This window comes from Bombina bombina, chromosome 2, assembly GCF_027579735.1.
Source record: "Bombina bombina isolate aBomBom1 chromosome 2, aBomBom1.pri, whole genome shotgun sequence".
In the NCBI taxonomy this organism is placed as follows: Eukaryota; Metazoa; Chordata; class Amphibia; order Anura; family Bombinatoridae; genus Bombina; species Bombina bombina.
The window spans coordinates 1,191,778,211-1,191,797,119 of record NC_069500.1 but is presented as its reverse complement, the minus strand read 5'-3'; the positions used below and the strand labels follow the sequence as shown (position 1 = coordinate 1,191,797,119).

Sequence of the window (18,909 nt, the reverse complement as noted above, 5' to 3'; positions counted from 1 at the left end):
TGCCCAAACCCTAAGCTAAAAATAAAACCCACCCAATAAACCCTTAAAAAATAATGAACACTAACCCCCGACGATCCACTTACAGTTTTCGAAGACCGCACATCCATCCTCATCCAGGCGGCAGAAGTCCTCATCGAAGCCGGCAGAAGTCTTCATCCAAGCGGGCAGAAGTCCTCCTTGAAGCCGGCAGAAGTCTTCATCCGATTTGCTGATAGAATTCTATCAGTCAATAGCAATTAAAGGGGACAAAATCCTATTGGCTGTTGCAATCAGCCAATAGGATTGAGCTTGCATTCTATTGGCTATTCCAATCAGCCAATAGAATTCAAGCTCAATCCTATTAGCTGATTGGATCAGCCAATAGGATGAAAGCTCAATCCTATTGGATGATTGCACCAGACAATAGGATTGTTTCCCCTTTAATTCCTATTGGCTGATAGAATTCAGCCAATCGGAATGTAAGGGACGCCATCTTGGATGACATCACTTAAAGGGAAACTTCATTTTCCAGCGACGATCGGAAGAAGAGGATGCTCTGTGCCGGATGTCTTGAAGGTGGACTTGAAGATAGAAGATGCCGTCTGGATGAAGACTTCTGCTGCTTGGATGAAGACTTCTGCCGGCTTCGATGAGGACTTCTGCCACCTGGATGAGGATGGATGTCCGGTCTTCGAAAACTGTAAGAGGATTGTCGGGGGTTAGTATTAGGTTTTTTTAAGGGTTTATTGGGTGGGTTTTATTTTTAGCTTAGGGTTTGGGCAATGTAAAAGAGCTAAATGCCATTTTAAGGGCAATGCCCATCCAAATTCCCTTTTCAGGGCATTGGTTAGATTAGGTTTATTTAGATAGGTTTTTATTTAGGGGGTTTGGTTGTGTGGATGGTGGGTTTTACTGTTGGGGGGGTTGTTTGTATTTTTTTTACAGGTAAAAGAGCTTATTTCTTTGGGGCAATGCCCTGCAAAAGGCCCTTTTAAGGGCCCTTTGCATTTTTGTGTAGGCTAGGTTTTTTTTATATTGAGGGGGGACTTTTTTATTTTGATAGGGCTATTAGATTAGGAGTAATTCATTTTTATTTTTGATCATTTCGTTTTTTATTTTGTGTAATTTAGTGTTTATTTTTTTAATTTAGATAATTATATTTGAATAATTTAACGTATATTATTTTATTGTAATGTTAGGTTTTAGTGTAAGGCAGGTTAGGTTTTATTTTACAGGTAAGTTTGTATTTATTTTAACTAGGTAGTTAGTAAATAGTTAATAATTATTTACTAACTAGTCTACCTAGTTAAAAAAAATACAAATTTACCTGTGAAATAAAAATAAATCATAGGATAGCAACAATGTAACTATTAGTTATATTGTAGCTAGCTTAGATTTTTTTACAGGTAAGTTTGTATTTAGTTTTAAATAGGAATTATTTAGGTAATAATTGTGTTTAATTTAGATTTATTTTAATTATATTTAAGTTAGGGGGTGTTAGGGTTATGCTTAGGGTTACATTAGGGTTAGGGTTAGGTTTAGGGGTTAATATATTTATGTAGTGATGTGGGAGGGCAGAGGTTTTAGGGGGTTAATAGGTTAATTTAGTATATTTCATTGTGGGGGGCTTTCGGTTTATGGGTTAATAGGTTTATTATAGTATATTTCGTTGTGGGGGGCTTGCGGTTTAGGGATTAATAGGTTTATTATAGCGGCAGTGTTGGCAGATGGCAGATTAGGGGTTAATAATATTTAAATAGTGTTTGCGATGCGGGAGGGCGGCGGTTTAGGGGTTAATAATTTTATTATAGTGACGATGATGTCGGGGAGCAGCGGAATAGGGGTTAATACGTTTTTTAAGTGGCGGCTATGTCTGGAGTGGCAGATTAGGGGTTAATAATTTTATTTAAGTTTGCGATGCAGGAGGGCCTCGGTTTAGGGGTTAATAGGTAGTTTATGGGTGTTAGTGCACTTTGTGATAGTTTAGTTATGAATTTTATGCTCCAGCTTTGTAACATAAAACTCATAACTACTGACTTTAGATGGCGGTACGGATCTTGTCATTTTAGAGCGTACCGCTCACTTTTTGGCCTCCCAGGCAAACTCGTAATACCGGCGCTATGGAAGTCCCATTGAAAAAGGACTTTTCTTAAAGTGCGGTACTGATGTTGTGTGACGGCCAAAAAGGTGCGCGGTAAACCTTTTCTGACAAGACGTAATAGCGGCGTTAGGGAAAAAGCATTGTTATGAAGCATAACGATGCTATTTGAGTCAGAACGCAAAACTCGTAATCTAGCTGAGAGATAGCAGCAACTTTATTTTTTTTTTAAAAAACTGCTCTAGGCAGTGTTTTTGGGGTAAAGTTGATAGGAGTGGGGTGTTAGAAAAAAAACCAGCACTGAAAAGTGCCTTTACATTGCAGTCTATGGGAACTGTGTGTTCCCATTACATATGTTTATGCTTATATATATTTATACACATATTAACATATAAATACATTTGTATATAATCATATATATATATATTTACCCCCTTCACTGTGCGTTGGAGCCTCTGGAAGCGCGCTCTCATGATGGCAATGCTTCCCAGGAATGCAAACATTAGCTCACGCTCACATTGCTGATACCTTGTAATACAAACGCACATTAGCGTGTGCTGGTATTACACAATGGAGTGCAAATATCGCTTTCATGCTGGACCTTAATGTTGTAAGTTAAAGTGACCCTCTACCACTTCAGGAGAATCCACAGTGGTTTATGTAAACAGCATGGCTCATACAGATACCAGAAATACATTTTCTTTGTGGATTATTACATAAACTCTATTTTATTTTATTTTTTATTTTGTTTAATTACTTTTTAAATTTTATTTGCAGTTATTTATTTATGTATTTAAAGTGCAATAGCCAACATGGTGGCATGTAGCAGTGTGTGTTTAGCCAATGTATGGTTCGCTATTTCTCTGTTAGTTACTGCATAGGTTGTTTACACTCAGCATATAATTATTTATAATAATGAGGAATTCACAATGTTTTTAATCTGTGGGTGTAGTTTAAGAATCAAATTACAAGTGACCCTCTTATTAAAGGGACACTGTACCCAAATTTTTTCTTTTGTAATTCAGAAAGAGCATGCAATTTTAAGCAACTTTCTAATTTACTCCTATTATCAATTTTTCTTCGTTCTCTTGCTATCATTATTTGAAAAAGAAGGCATCTAAGCTTTTTTTTGGTTTCAGTCCTCTGGACAGCACTTTTTTATTGGTGGATGAATTTATCCACCAATCAGCAAGGACAACCCAGGTTGTTCACCAAAAATGGGCCGGCATCTAAACTTACATTCTTGCATTTCAAATAAAGATACCAAGAGAATGAAGAAAATTTGATAATAGGAGTAAATTAGAAAGTTGCTTAAAATTTCATGCTCAATCTGAATCACGAAAGAAAATTTTGGGTACAGTGTCCCTTTAAATGACATAATGCTATTTCATTTCAATTAAAGCTTTTAGATAGTTTTTTTTGTAGCCAAAATCGTAGCAACACAGCTTTTTTATATAGATCTTAAATAAGTAACGTCATTCAGTAATTAACATTAATAAACTAATAGCCTATTTGTAACAATAATTCCGAATAGATAAAATATGGCTATTTAATAACAAACTTTTTAATGAAGAATATAAAAATATATATATTTATATATATATATATATATATATATATTGCATGTAAAATTGCATGTTAAAAAATTGTCTTTTTCCAGATAATTTGGTTACACAAGCACACAATAGGCATTAAATTACATATGGGATTAGCAGTATGGATATAGTTATGTAAAGATTAGAACTGTTGAAAATAATCATGTTAAAGTATATAGAATAAACAGACATTGAATGAGCTGCTTAGCCATTAACCATTGTTATGTGAGATTTATAAATTATGAAATGTCTGGTTTCAAAATAATTAATGATTTAACAGTCTTTTTCAAAGGAAATGCTTTTATCTAATAAAATATTTTAAAACATCATCAGTATAATAATTGAGCAAGTATTACCTTTCTTCTAATAAAAGTACACGCTGTGGTAGTTATGCATGATTTCAAAATTAAGTTCAAAAGATTAAAACAACCTTATCTATAAATCATTTTATTTTTAGAATACAAAGTAGCTGTAATTCTTAGATATAATTTATGCACAAAAATACTTATCAGCTTCTCTAAAATGTAATGAATGTCTCTATCCATAAGTAAATGCAAGGAAAAGGGAAGAGTTTTTGAAGCAACCCAAATAAATCCCTTCTAGTCTTTTGGGAACTGAAAGATCATGCATTTATCAATGTCCTATTTATAATAACAGAGTTTACATATTGTTTACAATCATTAAATTAAAAAAAAAATCATTCGAAGCATCTTTAAGGATGTCTTACATATCATATCACTAGTGATGTCGCGAACCTAAAAATTTGGGTTCGCAAACGGCGAATGCGAACTTCCGCAAAAGTTTGAGAACCGGCGAACCGCCATAGACTTCAATAGGCAGGCGAATTTTAAAACCCACAGGGACTCTTTCTGGCCACAATAGTGATGGAAAAGTTGTTTCAAGGGGACTAACACCTGGCAACTGTGGCGTGCCGGAGGGGGATCCATGGCAAAACTCCCATGGAAAATTACATAGTTGATGCAGAGTCTGGTTTTAATCCATAAAGGGCATAAATCACCTAACATTCCTAAATTGTTTGGAATAACGTGCTTTAAAACATCAGGTATGATGTTGTATCGATCAGGTAGTGTAAGGGTTACGCCCGTTTCACAGTGCGCAGTGTAGGTGATATACCTGCCCTGACCATGCTTTGCAGACCAGGTATCAGTGGTCAGATGGACCCTTGCCCCAACACTGTGTGCCAGACATGCCATTATAGCAGACTTATATGGCTTTGGCGTTGCTTTTTGGTAATTAGAAGGCTGCTAAATGCCACTGTGCACCACACGTGTTTTATGCCCAGCAGTGAAGGGGTTAATTAGGGAGCATGCAGGCAGCTTGTAGAGTTAATTTTAGCTTAAGTGTAGTTTAGTAGACAACCCAAAGTATTGATCTAGGCCCATTTTGGTATATTTAATGCCACCATTTCACCGCTAAATGCGATCAAATAAAAAAAATTATTCACTTTTTCACAAACTTTAGGTTTCTCACAGAAATTATTTACAAACAACTTATGCAATTATGGCATAAATGGTTGTACATGCTTCTCTGGGATCCCCTTTGTTCAGAAATAGCAGCCTTATATGGCTTTGGCGTTGCTTTTTGGTAATTAGAAGGCTGCTAAATGCCACTGCGCACCACACATGTTTTATGCCCAGCAGTGCAGGGGTTAATTAGGGAGCATGTAGGCAGCTTGTAGAGTTCATTTTAGCTTAAGTGTAGTGTAGTAGACAACCCAGAGTATTGATCTAGGCCCATTTTGGTATATTTAATGCCACCATTTCACCGCTAAATGCGATCAAATTTAAAAAAAAACTTAAATTTTTTTGCAATTTTAGGTTTCTCACTGAAATTATTTACAAACAGCTTGTGCAATTATGGCACAAATGGTTGTAAATGCTTCTCTGTGATCCCCTTTGTTCAGAAATAGCAGAGATATATGACTTTGGCGTTGCTTTCTGGTAATTAGAAGGCCGCTAAATGCTGCTGCGCATCACACGTGTATTATGGCTAGCAGTGAAGGGGTTAATTAGGTAGTTTGTAGAGAGCTTGAAGTGTTAATTTTAGCTTTAGTGTAGAGATCAGCCTCCCACCTGATACATCAGACCCCCTGATCCCTCCCAAACAGCTCCCTTCCCTCCCCCACCCCACAATTGTCCCCACCATCTTAAGTACTGGCAGAAAGTTTGCCAGTACTAAAATAAAAGGTTTTTAATTTTTTGTAATTTTTTTTAGCATATTTACATATGCTGTGGTGTAGCATCCCCCCTTAGCCCCCAACCTCCCTGATCCCCCCAAAACAGCTCTCTAACCCTCCCTATCTGCCTTATTGGCGGCCATCTTGGGAACTGGCAGCTGTCTGCTATTATTTCACAGTCAAAAAAGTGTTTTGTTTTTTTTAAATGTACACTACTTTTACACCAGATATGAGTGGTGGCACTGGGCAAGTGGGCACAGTATACATTGTGAGCCTGACACACACGCTGACAGGCAGGCAACTGCAATAAGATTACACAGGAAAAAAAAAAAAGCAGACTGATGTTCTAGCCCTAAAAAGGGCTTTTTGGGGTGCTGTCCTTACAACAGAGATCAGATGAGTCCTTCAAGACTGTAGTGGACACTGAATACACTAGCCTAGCTATCGATTTCCCTATTAAATCAGCAGCAGCTACACTGTCCCTCCTCTCACTAAGAATGCAGCTTACAAATAAATCTAAAATGGATGCTGTCCAGGAGGTGGGAGGGTCTGGGAGGGAGGGTCTTCTGCTGATTGGCTGTAATGTGTCTTCTGACTGTGATGTACAGGGTCAAAGTTTACTCAATGATGATGAATAGGGGGCGGATCGAACATCGCACATGTTCACCGTCCACGGCGAACGCGAACATGCTATGTTCGCCGGGAACTATTCACCAGCAAACTATTCGCGACATCACTACGTATCACTGTTTTTAAAAAAAAATCCATTGATGGTTCTTATCTGTCATCAAAATGTATGTCTCTGTGTGGGGTGTTATGCACCACTGTTAATTAAGGATTCACCCGCAAACCTCCAAGGATCAAATTGCCCAGAATTTGCAAGGTTGGGCTTCTTGTCACATGTCTAATTCTCTAAACAAGGAAATGGATAAAGGAGAGAAAAGGAGAATTAAAAAATACAAGATATGAATACGTAGTAGAAGACAGTACAAGCCCACCATAGAACCATTTCAGTCTTGAAATGTAATTTTGTGGTCAACATTTTTTCACTGCCATATTGTATGGTCAAGAATTGCACCAGTTATTCCAATATACATTATATAGCCAATAGTATGTGGGCACATTTGCTAATTGAGATCAGGTATTTCAACCACACCCTTTGCTAATAGTTGCATAAAATACAGCCATACCCATGAAATCTCCATAGACAAACAATGGCAATACAATGGATCCTACTGAAGAACTCAGTGACTTTTTTTTTTTTTGAAACAATTTTTATTGAGATTATTGGCAAAAGTAACAACTTAAATAATGTTCATTCACAATGACAGATGATTTACATAGTACATAAATCAGAGAATACAAGAGTAAACAATACAGGTAGTGGGAGATAGGATCTATTTGTGTACTGACATTGGAAGTCATAGGAGAGGCAAGTTGTGAGTCATGAATTTTCAGGGCACTTCTCTATAGGTCGTCGTATAGCTCCCTCTAAGGATATGTGAATGAACTTCGCAGAATGAAATCTCCTTTTATAATATGGGATAATTTTAGTATGAAATAAAATGAAAAATAAAGCATAGAGGGTAAACAGCGGGCAAGAGCCGCTTTAATATTAATGGGAGGGGAAGTTGGGGGCGTGTCCAGACTTATGTTGATGTGACGTGATCTGGTGAATATTGTGGGGATAATTTACAGCCCAGGCCTGAAGGTTGATTATGGAAGTCTATAAACAAGCTCCTATCGTAGGTGGGAGACTCAAAGAGAATCTCGAATAAGAGTTAGAGAGGGGATACAGCTAAAATGGCCTGGGAAGAGATAACCCAATGGGACTGCTGGATTAAGGGAGAGCTATGGGCTATACTGAGGAGTAGGTAGTTCTACGTTATATGCTAAAGTAAGGGGGTAGTAGTGTGTAGAGTTACATCACTGAGCGTTTCATTATGTAGTGGGAATCAAATATCGGCTGATAGAATTAGCTGTAGAGGGGCCTATATATGTGGGATAAAAGTGTCTCCTCACACTTTAGAAGGGAAAGGAATGTTAACCTAGACCTGCTAGGTATGTAACCATATATATGAGGGACTGTTACATCAATGATAGCTATTAGTAATCTCTTTCTATACTTAAGTCTGGTATTAGCGTGAGCTATTGATAGATAGGAAGTTAGTTTAGAAAGGATAATGTTATAAGGTCACTAGTATTATTACTCTTATAGAAACGATAAGAGAAAAAGAGCAACACCATGGTATATAGGGTGGCAGAGCTGGTTACAATAGGTGAGTCTAATGCACTTCCAAAATATCAAAGTTTGAACACAAACATAACTGGGGCCAATATAACCAACAGTGAGACATTATGAATGCAAAGAGAATAGCAGGAGGGTCAAATGGCGATGGGAAGTTGTCGCGTAGCTTGACCTTTATGTAAACAGTAGACATATGATTATGGAAACAATAACAAACAGTAAAACAGCCTAACAAAAGCTCTTGTCCAAGTAGTAATTAATTTAGACAGACAGGCAGTCATATTGGCAACAGGTACTGAGGGAAATTGTCTGCTACAGCTGTTAAACTAGGTATATGTGATCTTGATAGAGTTAAGATCAGTAGGATATAGAAAATAACCAATGTTCCTGTGTTTGTGGGTGTAGAGCATTTTCAATAAATGTATGTACTCCCAGACAATTATTATCATGGCTACAACAAAACATGCAGTCATGACTTAATATTCGTGTATAACAGTGATAGTATCTGAATCAGGTATCAAGCCTTATTAATACATCTTACCCGCTGTCTGAGTTGATGGGAGAAATATGTCAATGTTATATTTTACATGAAAGAACTATTTGGTCCTCCACTAGTTAACCCTCACTTTTCCCCCTAAACAATAAGACTTTGGCACATATAAGTATATAGCAAATAATATCAGGCATTAAGCAACTCAGCTAACATAGACAGCATAAGATATATGGAAGCTCATCACACAAATTTAGGAAAAGCAAATCCTGTGCACGCTAGTGGAAACTTAAGTATCACAGTGTAGTCCTGTTCATAGCAAACCCTAGGAGCATTTTAAACTTTAAGTAAAGGTAACCGTGTCACAAAGCATAATAAGGGGCAAAGTACTATATGTATGGCTTAAGCATAAGTCGCATCGGGTGGTCATAAGAATAGTGTCCGAACTGACCGCTGATACAAGTGCTTGCCTGGAAGCGCTACTAGCCGACTCCTCTCCTGGAACAGATTGGAGGCTGGTATTGATAAGGATCAGGCACACGACTAGACACAGTGAGCTGGGGGGTCAAGAGTCTTTTTAGCCAGAGTTCAGTGACCAGTACTTGTAGTGAGCTCAGGTGCGATCTAAACAGTGCACGCTGTCGGGCAGTGTTAAAAGAAGGGAGCTTGCCTTGTTTCTTATAAAGCCATCCGCCTCCGGTGTCATCTAGCCAGCACAAGTAAATGCCAGAGTGTGCTGAAAAGTCTCGGTGGTGGCAGACATGATCATTTCTGGTCAGGACTTTCTCCTCCGCTACGCCATCAGAAGAGAGCTCCCCAGGAATCGGCGATCTACTCTCCTCCCCTCCCCCAAGGCCGGCCGCATCCTCCGGGTCAGGTAGAGGAGATCCAAGAGGCGGGTTAGGTAGTTGTGTCGGATCAAAAGTAGCGGTACTGTTCGTGGGTTGTGCAAAGTTGTCAGTAACCTCCTCTGGCTCCGCCATGTTTGAAGTGGGTATATCCACGTGGCCATAACGTAGGATAGAATGTAGACTACGAAACTGGCATGCCATCTTTGTCTCAAGGGCTATGAAGAGGGCCCTTACTGTAGTATCAAAGTCCTCGATGGTTGTTGTATATGGCATTTCCACAGTTGTGGTAGATAGCATGTCTAAGAATGGCAGTATGATCTCTGTATGTTTGTTTGCCTGGAGAGGAGCTTGAGAGTCGTCAATGTAAGACAAGTAGCAAACGGCTGGCTCTGGAACTCCCAGAAATAAAATATAGGTGTCCGTCGATGCAGGAGAATGAGCTTAGTAAACTGCGATAGGTATCAGTCTTGGATGGCATGAAATAAATTAGATTTTTCCATAAATTGCAGCCCTAGAGTAGAGAGCTCTTATTAAAGCGGCCATCTTAGATGCTGGTCCGGACACGCCCGAACTCAGTGACTTTAAATGTGGCCCTGTCATAGGATTTTAGAAGTCTGTTACTTACATTTCTGCCCTACTACATCTGGTCAACTGTAAGTGCTATTATTGTGAAGTTTAAGTGTCTAGGAACAACAGCCCATCAAACACATTCCATGTATAAACTCAAGTCCAAACAGCTTATGCATATATACAAATCCAGTGCTCAAATAATATTGGATGGTAAGTAAGTGTTCATATGCAGCCACAAATGTCTATTACCTCTAATGAGGTGCCTATGTTCAGCCAGCTCCAGTAGCAGGATCCCCCTTGTCCGGTCATAAGGTGGTACTCTTAATTGTCAGCAGCCCCCAAGGAATGGCCACAAATGAATACACCATGTATCTTACCTTGGGCCTTGAGACAATTCTCACGAACGATTTGAGGCGGTTGTGACCAGCAAACTTTTTTCTCACCCAACTGGAGCGCTGATTCCCGGCGTGTAGTATCACGTGAGTCACACACCCTCTTTGGACCTCACCCGCTGCTGCTGCTCGATTGGTGGTAGCCTTGTCTGTCACAATTACTAGCCAATGGTGGGAGGAGGGCACCTAGTTCCGTGCCAAAACAGCCGTGCTCACTAAGAGGTAATCTAAGCAGCAATACTCAAAAATGCAAAGAAAGGATCATCGGTCTGTGATGATGTCTTTGAAGCATTTATTGGTAGGATGCCACAATGTAAAATACACACTATGATAGCGGTATAAAGGTCGTCACAATTATGGACCTACTGCTGACAGCCAACCAGTATTGACACCAACAGGAGGATAGATAAACAGCTTACTTATTTCGGCCCGTAGTAGTAGTCCAAGCTGATAAAAAATTTAAAACAATCCGCACTTTTTCAAGGGCTTCCTATCCTCTTATTGGTCCAATGCTTGCCAATGGGATTCTCCCAACATGTACATTTGCAGACTAATGAACAGTATCGATACAGAGCTTAACAAATATAGCCCTTTTCTTATACACATTCCATCAATACTTTATAACGATCAAATTCAAAGAAGCTTCTGTACATATATGTGCCATTTGCTATGTGGTACACCTTGGATATTATTCCAAACCATTTTGTTACAGCTATTAGATCGTTAACATTTTTCATATACATTTATTTGACTTCTCCTTTTTTACTATTGTTTTTAGGAAAAATTTAAACGATCTAATAGCTGTAACAAAATGGTTTGGAATAATCGTCATGGTGTACCACATAGCAAATGGCATGTATATGTACAGAAGCTTCTTTGAATTTAATCGTTATAAAGTATTGTATGTATGTAGGAATGTATTGTATGTATGTAGGAATGTATTGTATGTATGTAGGAATGTATATAAGAAAATGGCTATATTGTCTGTTTTTCAGGGTTGGGATTAGGCCCCTTAGTTTCAGTGAAGGTTCATCTTAATACTACAGGATACAAAGACATTTTAGACAATCGTGTACTTTTTTTTGCAGTTTGGGGAATACCCTCTCCTGTTTCAGCATGACTGTGCCTCTGTTCACAGAGCCCTGACCTCAACCCCATTGAACACTTTTTGGATGAATTGCAACATCAGTTGCAAGTCAGACCTTCTCAACCGACCTTACAAATGCTCTTTTGGCTGAATGGGCACAAATTCCCGCAGAAAATTCCCAGATAAGTTACAGATGTTATAGCCCCAAAGGAGGGACTAACTTCCTATTAATGCCCATGATTTTGGAATCATTTTGGTCCAACAACCTCACAAAGGTCAGTGTCCAGATACTTTTGACCATATAGTGCATATTTTTCACCAGGATATAGACTACTGGAGCAGAAAGAAGTTAAAGATGCTTTCCTTTTTTTGACAGGCCTCACTTAGTAACTGGGATTATCATATTTGATATTATTTTTGTAGCCCATGATCATTAAGGGTATATACATGCACTACTGGTACCTATTTTAAAGTTACTACAACTACCATTCCAGAAACCTTATTATGGGGGCAACTTCTCCTGGGTTTAATTGCGTGTGTTCCACGGGTGACAACAGTGTGGGGGGGGGGAGGCATAGGGTGATCCATGGGCATGGAGAGGTGGGTTTTATGTATTCTGAGGGCACAACCAGGTGGTCTGGCGTGTGGTTAGGCAGTAGTGGGATTTGGCCTGCCTAAAAGTACAGGGGCACATAGTAGTTATTTTTCCTTTTTAGCAATAAATCCAAGACTTAGAAAAACAGAGGAATGTAGTTTTAGATAACAAGCTAAAAATGAGTGTGCAATGCAAGGTGGTGGCTTCTAAGGCTAACAAGATACTAGCACATATTAAAAGAGGCAGCAATGCAAGGAAAAGAAGCATGATTATGTTTGCTATAAAAAACTCTAGTAATACCTCACCTTGAGTATGGATGGCAGTTCTGGGGGCCAATTTTAAAAAGGAACATTGCAGAATTAGAAACAAATTCAGAAAAGGGCCATGGAACTAATAAGGGCTTACTCTAGCAAAAAGGTGTTTGAGAGGGGATATGATTACATTATATAAAGATATTCAACGGCCATATACAGAGTTGGCAGAACTGCTGTTTATTCCAAGGCAGTTCTTTGTGACAAGAGGTTACAATCTCCAGCAGCATAAATGTTTTTTTCATGATAAAAGCAATCAAACTGCGGAGCACCTTTTCTGAAGAGGCAGTGACTGCCAATTCCTTAGACAAATTTAAAAATGGCTTTGATTCATTTCTGGCTAAAACAGAATAAATAGATTGCTTATGTTAAATGGGTAGGCTTTCTAATTATTTAATGTAAGTGCAATTGGCAGCTTATTTAGTGTAAATCAGGTAGTCTCTGTATAGGTTGAATTCAATTAAATGGACTTCTGTTTTTCAACCTCATCTTAAATGTTACTAATTGTTACCCTCCTTCTCAGACCATTGGGGGTGCATAATAGATGATTGGGATGCTTTCCACCCCTTTCTCCCCCTCTAGAACTCTGTATTACTTGTTTTAAAACAAATTAAAACATTTTTAAGGAGTTATTCTATGACACGTCACTGTAAAAAGAAATCTGTAGTCACCAGGAGCCCACCATAACAGATAGGAAGCCATTTGTTAGATTTATTATAATGTTACCTTAAAATCTGCATTTGGATAAAAATCTGAAATTATTTTTCATACAGAGCAAAACCTTTTGTCTTGAAACTAGCATTACATAGAGAAAAGTTTACTCCACTATAAATACCTGTTACACTTTTTATAATTCATGTTAAGTTTTCATCTTAATAAAGGTTTTAATAAAGTCAAGATTATGCTGTCCCATTTGTATGAATAATAATGTCTTGTTAGCTTTTAAAGCAGCTTTACATTGAACGTTATTAAGCAAATCCCTCTCCATAAAACGTATATCAAACATGTATCCTATTGATCTTTTAAGTAGTATACTCATTTTCTCTCCCTAAAATTATATTTGCATTTGCTAAATTTGATGTCATTTTCTCACCCATTCTATTAGTTTACAAAATATTATGTGCTTGAAATGGGCAAACTGTTTAAATGATATTCATTATTATTAATAATTACAGTTAACCCATATTTATAAACTACCTTCTAATTTTACAGTAGGCAATTCTTATTGTGATTCATTCAAAACATCTAAGAAATATAAGGCTCTATTTATGAAGCTGCAGTTCTGGAGCCCTGGCTGTTCACGCTCATTCAAGCAAACCTTTAACTTGTGTTGTTCTTGGGATTCAGTTGTGCAGAGGATTGTTTGAGTGCATAGATCAGGGGTCAGGAACTGGAAGATCAGTCAGTAACCAGGTAACATTATGCTTCAGTAAACCAGAGGAACAGCCAGGAACAAAGCAAAGTCAGGAACTAAGAATTCCTTCAGGATCAAGTAGCAATGTATAGGGAGGACCCAGAAGAATAGTCAAATAAACCCTGAAAGGGGCAGTCTCAATCCATGAAATAGTCAGAGGTCATACTAGAACTGAGAGGCGGGGGGGGGGGGCAGAGAACAAGAACGTTTGAACATTTGAAACATTGCAGTAGAGTAACCAAACACCAAATGCTGATGTAAAATATCTTTTAAAACCTCCTCTCCCTCTCTTGACATTCCCACTGCAACAACATCACTTCATAGCGAGCCAGCTGCCACTGATTTAAGAAGCAAAAACTTGTTCAGCATGATTGACTTGCCTGCTTTAGCACAATTGGTTGCATTGGAGCAGGGTGTGGCATTGCACAAGAATCCTCTTGTTCAATGATAAATGTTGCCCTGCGATGGAACATCACAAGTGGTTGCAGCTGCATAGGTTCCCTACTTGCGAACCTGTCCAACTTCAGGCATGGTAAATTTACCCCTATATAGCATGAGACCACTTCTCTAAATATTAATTTTATCAGTATAGATGTAAGTAGTTACAGTACCAACATTATAGCATTTTTGACTATCTAAGTTATAACATAAATGTATAGCAGTGCCAATATCAGCATAACATTGATTTTATATCAATGTTATAAAATCACAAAGTTGTATGTAGTCTATTCAGAATCACTTGCAACAATTAAGGTGCTTGTTTTATAATAGTGTGATGTATGAGCTAAAAAACTTTTATATATATGTACACCAATTAGACTTCTAATTTATTAAATGCAGCAGGCATTCAGATTAAAAAATATATTTAGATATCATATCTCAGATGAAAGTTGCACCTAGCTTTGCTCTAAACAGGGTGAGAAACTAACGTCAAAAAGTTGCATTATTTCACTCTCCATAGTGCTGCCATTACAACTTACTGAAAAGCCTCCTTGAGCATGCGATATGGTGGCATTAAGCACCATACAGCACAAAAGCCAAGGGCTGACTTGACATTCTCGTGAACGCTTTCCCCTATAGACATCAATGGGGAGAGAGTGTTAGAAAAAAAAACTAACTCCTGAAGTGCGGAATGAAAAATCTCTGTAACGCAACCCCATTGATGGCTATGGGGGAAAAAAAAGTTAAGTTTCAACCTAACACCCTAACATAAACCTCTGGTCTAAACATCCCTAATCCACCACCCCGACATCGCCGACACCTATATAAAGTTATTAACCCCTAATCCGCTGCTCCCCAACATCGCCACCACTAAGTAAAATTATTAACCCCTAAACCTCTGGCCTCCCATATCGCTGTTATGAAATAAACCTATTAAAAAAACCTCCGCCCCCCTGCATCACTGCCACTATATAAACCTATTAACCCCTAAACCTAATACTCCCTAACTTTAAATTAAAATTACAATATAACTATCTTAAAATTAATAAAGACATACCTGTGAAATAAAAATAAACCTAACATTAATTTATAAATTAAACATACATTAGTATTCTAATAAAATAAAAAAATACTACCAATTAAAAACCTAAGTTACAAATTTAAAAAATTTAACAGTAAATTACAAAAAATAATAAATGAAACGAAATTATCAAAAATAAAAACAATTACACCTAATCTAATAGTAATAGCCCTAAAAAAATAAAAAGCCTCCGAAAATAAAAACACCCCCTAACCTAGAATAAACTACCAATAGACCTTAAAAGGGCCTTTTGTAAGGTATTGCCCTAAGCTAAACAGCTCTTTTACCTATAAAAAATACAAAGTCATCCCAACAGTAAAACCCACCATTCAACCAACCCCCAAAATAAAAAAACCTAACTCTAAAAAATCCTAAACTACCCATTGCCCCTAAAGGGACATTTGTAGGGGCATTCAGCTCTTTTTCACTGCCCTTAAAAGGGCATTCAGCTCTTTTCCAAGTGCCCATACCTAATCTAAAAAAAAAAACACCCCCAAAAAAAACAACTAACACTAACCCCAGAGTATCTACTCACGGTTATGGAAGTCCGGACATCTATCTTCATCCAGGCGGTGAGAAGTCTTCATCCAGGTGGGGACACCTTCATCCATCTTGGGGACGTCTTCTATCTTCATCCCGGCGGGACGGAGCAGAGCTATCCTGGAAGTGGATCCCATCCTGCGCAGAGCGTCCTCTTTATACGGTCACCGCCGTACACTTAAGTTGAATGCAAGGTAGCCATTTCAAAATAGCGTACCTTGCATTCCTATTGGCTGATTTGATTCTTCAAATTCAAATCAGCCAATAGAACGAGAGCTACTGAAATCCTTTGGCTGATTTGAACAGACTAATGATAGTGGGCCATGGATTATCAACAAAATCCTCCAATATCCACCATCAAGAAAAATCCACACATGTAAAATGACACACATCAGCCCACATGCATGGATACTCAACAACACTAACAAACAGTGCTATAGTTTTCAGTGATTTAGGTGATTTTCCCTGTCAGCTTTGCAGCTAGGTTTGATTGGGGTTAACTGCATGAGTCACTGAAAGATGTGAGTACCAAGGCTTGTGAATTTTGTAGTGACATGGGATGCGTACCCAGTCTGGTTTGAGAGTGCAGTCTATTTCCCGTTTTGGCATATACAGTATATATGTTGTTATATATTTATCCACAGTAGGCAAGTTACTTACTTGCAAACATTCATTCAATTTATGAACAATGTAGTTCTCAAAAATATTACATTTTCAAAAATATACAGTCAAATCATAGTAGATTATATCTAATTTAATTTAACAAAAATGCTAACATTCCATTCCTTATTGAGAACCATGGGGTAAAGAGTTTCAAGATAAAAAATCCAAAATACTGTTTTGTCTAAATATATGTCTCACCCAAACTCATGGCTTTTTCAAGGATTCTTCACAAGATGTCTGTGGATGAAGAAACATATACATCACAAGGATGGGCAAAGCTTGGTGTGCATACAAGTTGTGCAAGGATTACATGGCATGGAAATCTATCCTTAGCCATACATAGGCCCAGATTTAACAATGAGCTGGCAGACATGGAAACCCTGTCGGCCCAGCATTGCTTCTAGCGGGCAGCACTATGCTGCCTGCATTTATCATTGCACACTAAGGGAAGTGTGCTACGCTGCCCCCTGCTTGCTTATAGCCAATTGTGCGAATAGGGGTTTTCAATCTCCCCAGTCAGAAAAGTCAGGGGGATTGACCTATTCCATATAACAGTTGGCATAATGGGTTAAGAAGCAGAGGTCTGATGACCACTGCTTCTTAATGCTCGTGTGAGCCTGCAGTCATTGGGGCCCCAAAGCTGCTATCGCACATTCATAAATATAGCTGATAGTTCGTATTAATATGACAAAACTTAGGCAATTTTTGTTCTGAATGTTTCAAGATTTCAGGTGTTTCTCTGAGTTAAATAAACTTATTTTCGACTTGCAAAGAAAAGGCATCGCGGCCTCAGACCTGAATACAATCTCAATATTTATTAAAAAGCCGGCAAAAAGCCGCGCACCAAGTACGGGGCAATGAGCAGCGGACTGTTGATAACTAGCAATCATCGATCTTACTGCTATTCGGCTTTTTACCAACTTTATTTATACTCTGTCACTAAACACTGCCACTATACTAAAATGTTTAACCCCTATCCCGACACTCCCGGACCCCGTTGCAACTCTAATAAAGTTATTAATCCCTATTAACCTCTAGGGTGGCGGATTTAAAACCAGGTACGCTGGGCCGGAATAGCCGCGAGCGTACCGGTTATCTATTTGATAACTTTGAAAAAGTGTCAAAAAGTGCTGAATGTTTATTCGGAACATGTTAAATGACGTAAACATCGATCTGTGTCGGATTGAGACCTGCAGATCGTATGTTAAGTCACAGATTTCAACTTTTGCCGGTCTGTAGGCTTTGATAATTAAGTCGAATCAAGCTTGCCACAATTACGCTGCGGAATTCCAGCTTATTTGGGGTTGACAGCTTGATAAATATCCCCCCTAAAGTAAACTGTAAGACTTAAAAAATAATTGCACAAAATACATAAAAAACACATACTTTTATATACACTTTTTAATAACAGAATATCAAGTAAATATTAATAAAAAAACATTTTAAAATTATTATTGTATATGGCAAGGACTGGGAATGTTTTAAAAGTACTTATATATGTCTAAATATGTGTATGTGTGTGTATATATATATATATATATATATATATACATACACAGTATATTTATGTCTTTAAATGTGTTTATATGTTTATTCATGTGTATGTATATGTAAATATTTAAGTGCACACATACATACATATATACACATAAGCACAGATATGTATATACATATATATATATACTTTTAAGCCCTTCCCAGTGAAATATCTTGAAACATGCAATATAATTTTTTTTAAATGTGTTTAATGTATTTTGAATAGAAATACTTTATATTCCATGTATTTTAACTTGTCCCAATGAAGGAGTTATTTTAAGACAAAGGTGCTGTGAACACTTGATATTTGCTTGAAATCCCTATGTTCTTCACATAGGTCATTTTTTTTTAAATATATATTTCTATACATTACTGTATATATAATATATGTCTATATATCTATATCTGTATATATTCATTTAGATATATAGGCATAGAAATATATTTTACAAAAATAATTATATATATATATATATATATATAATTTGTAATGGCTGTTTAATTATTGCGCTCCTGCAAAGGTACAAATTTTCCATTTGCGGGAGAACGATAATTTATCGCTCCACTTGTAATCTAGTCCTAAGTCTAGCGCAGTGTTGGGTTAGTGTGTTACCGCAATGATAACGTTGTTTTCAGCGTGCCCCAAAGACATCTAGAAGCTGTGAGGTTTTTTGATTGTGATCACCAAAAAATGTTCTTCTCATATCAGCTACAACTAAAATCTATTGATCGGGAGCAAATATCATAAAGATTGTGATCCACCCCTTAATAAACAAAGCTAGTTTACATCAACCTAAAATGCTTATGTGTGTATATGTCAT

The 18,909-nt window shown here is 37.6% G+C and overlaps 1 protein-coding gene across 1 annotated transcript in view; it reads left to right on the top strand.

Annotated features, from left to right (window-relative positions):
* MTNR1A (melatonin receptor 1A) overlaps positions 1-18,909 on the top strand; it is a 574,262-nt gene that overhangs the window by 223,178 nt on the left and 332,175 nt on the right. The window lies entirely within an intron of this gene.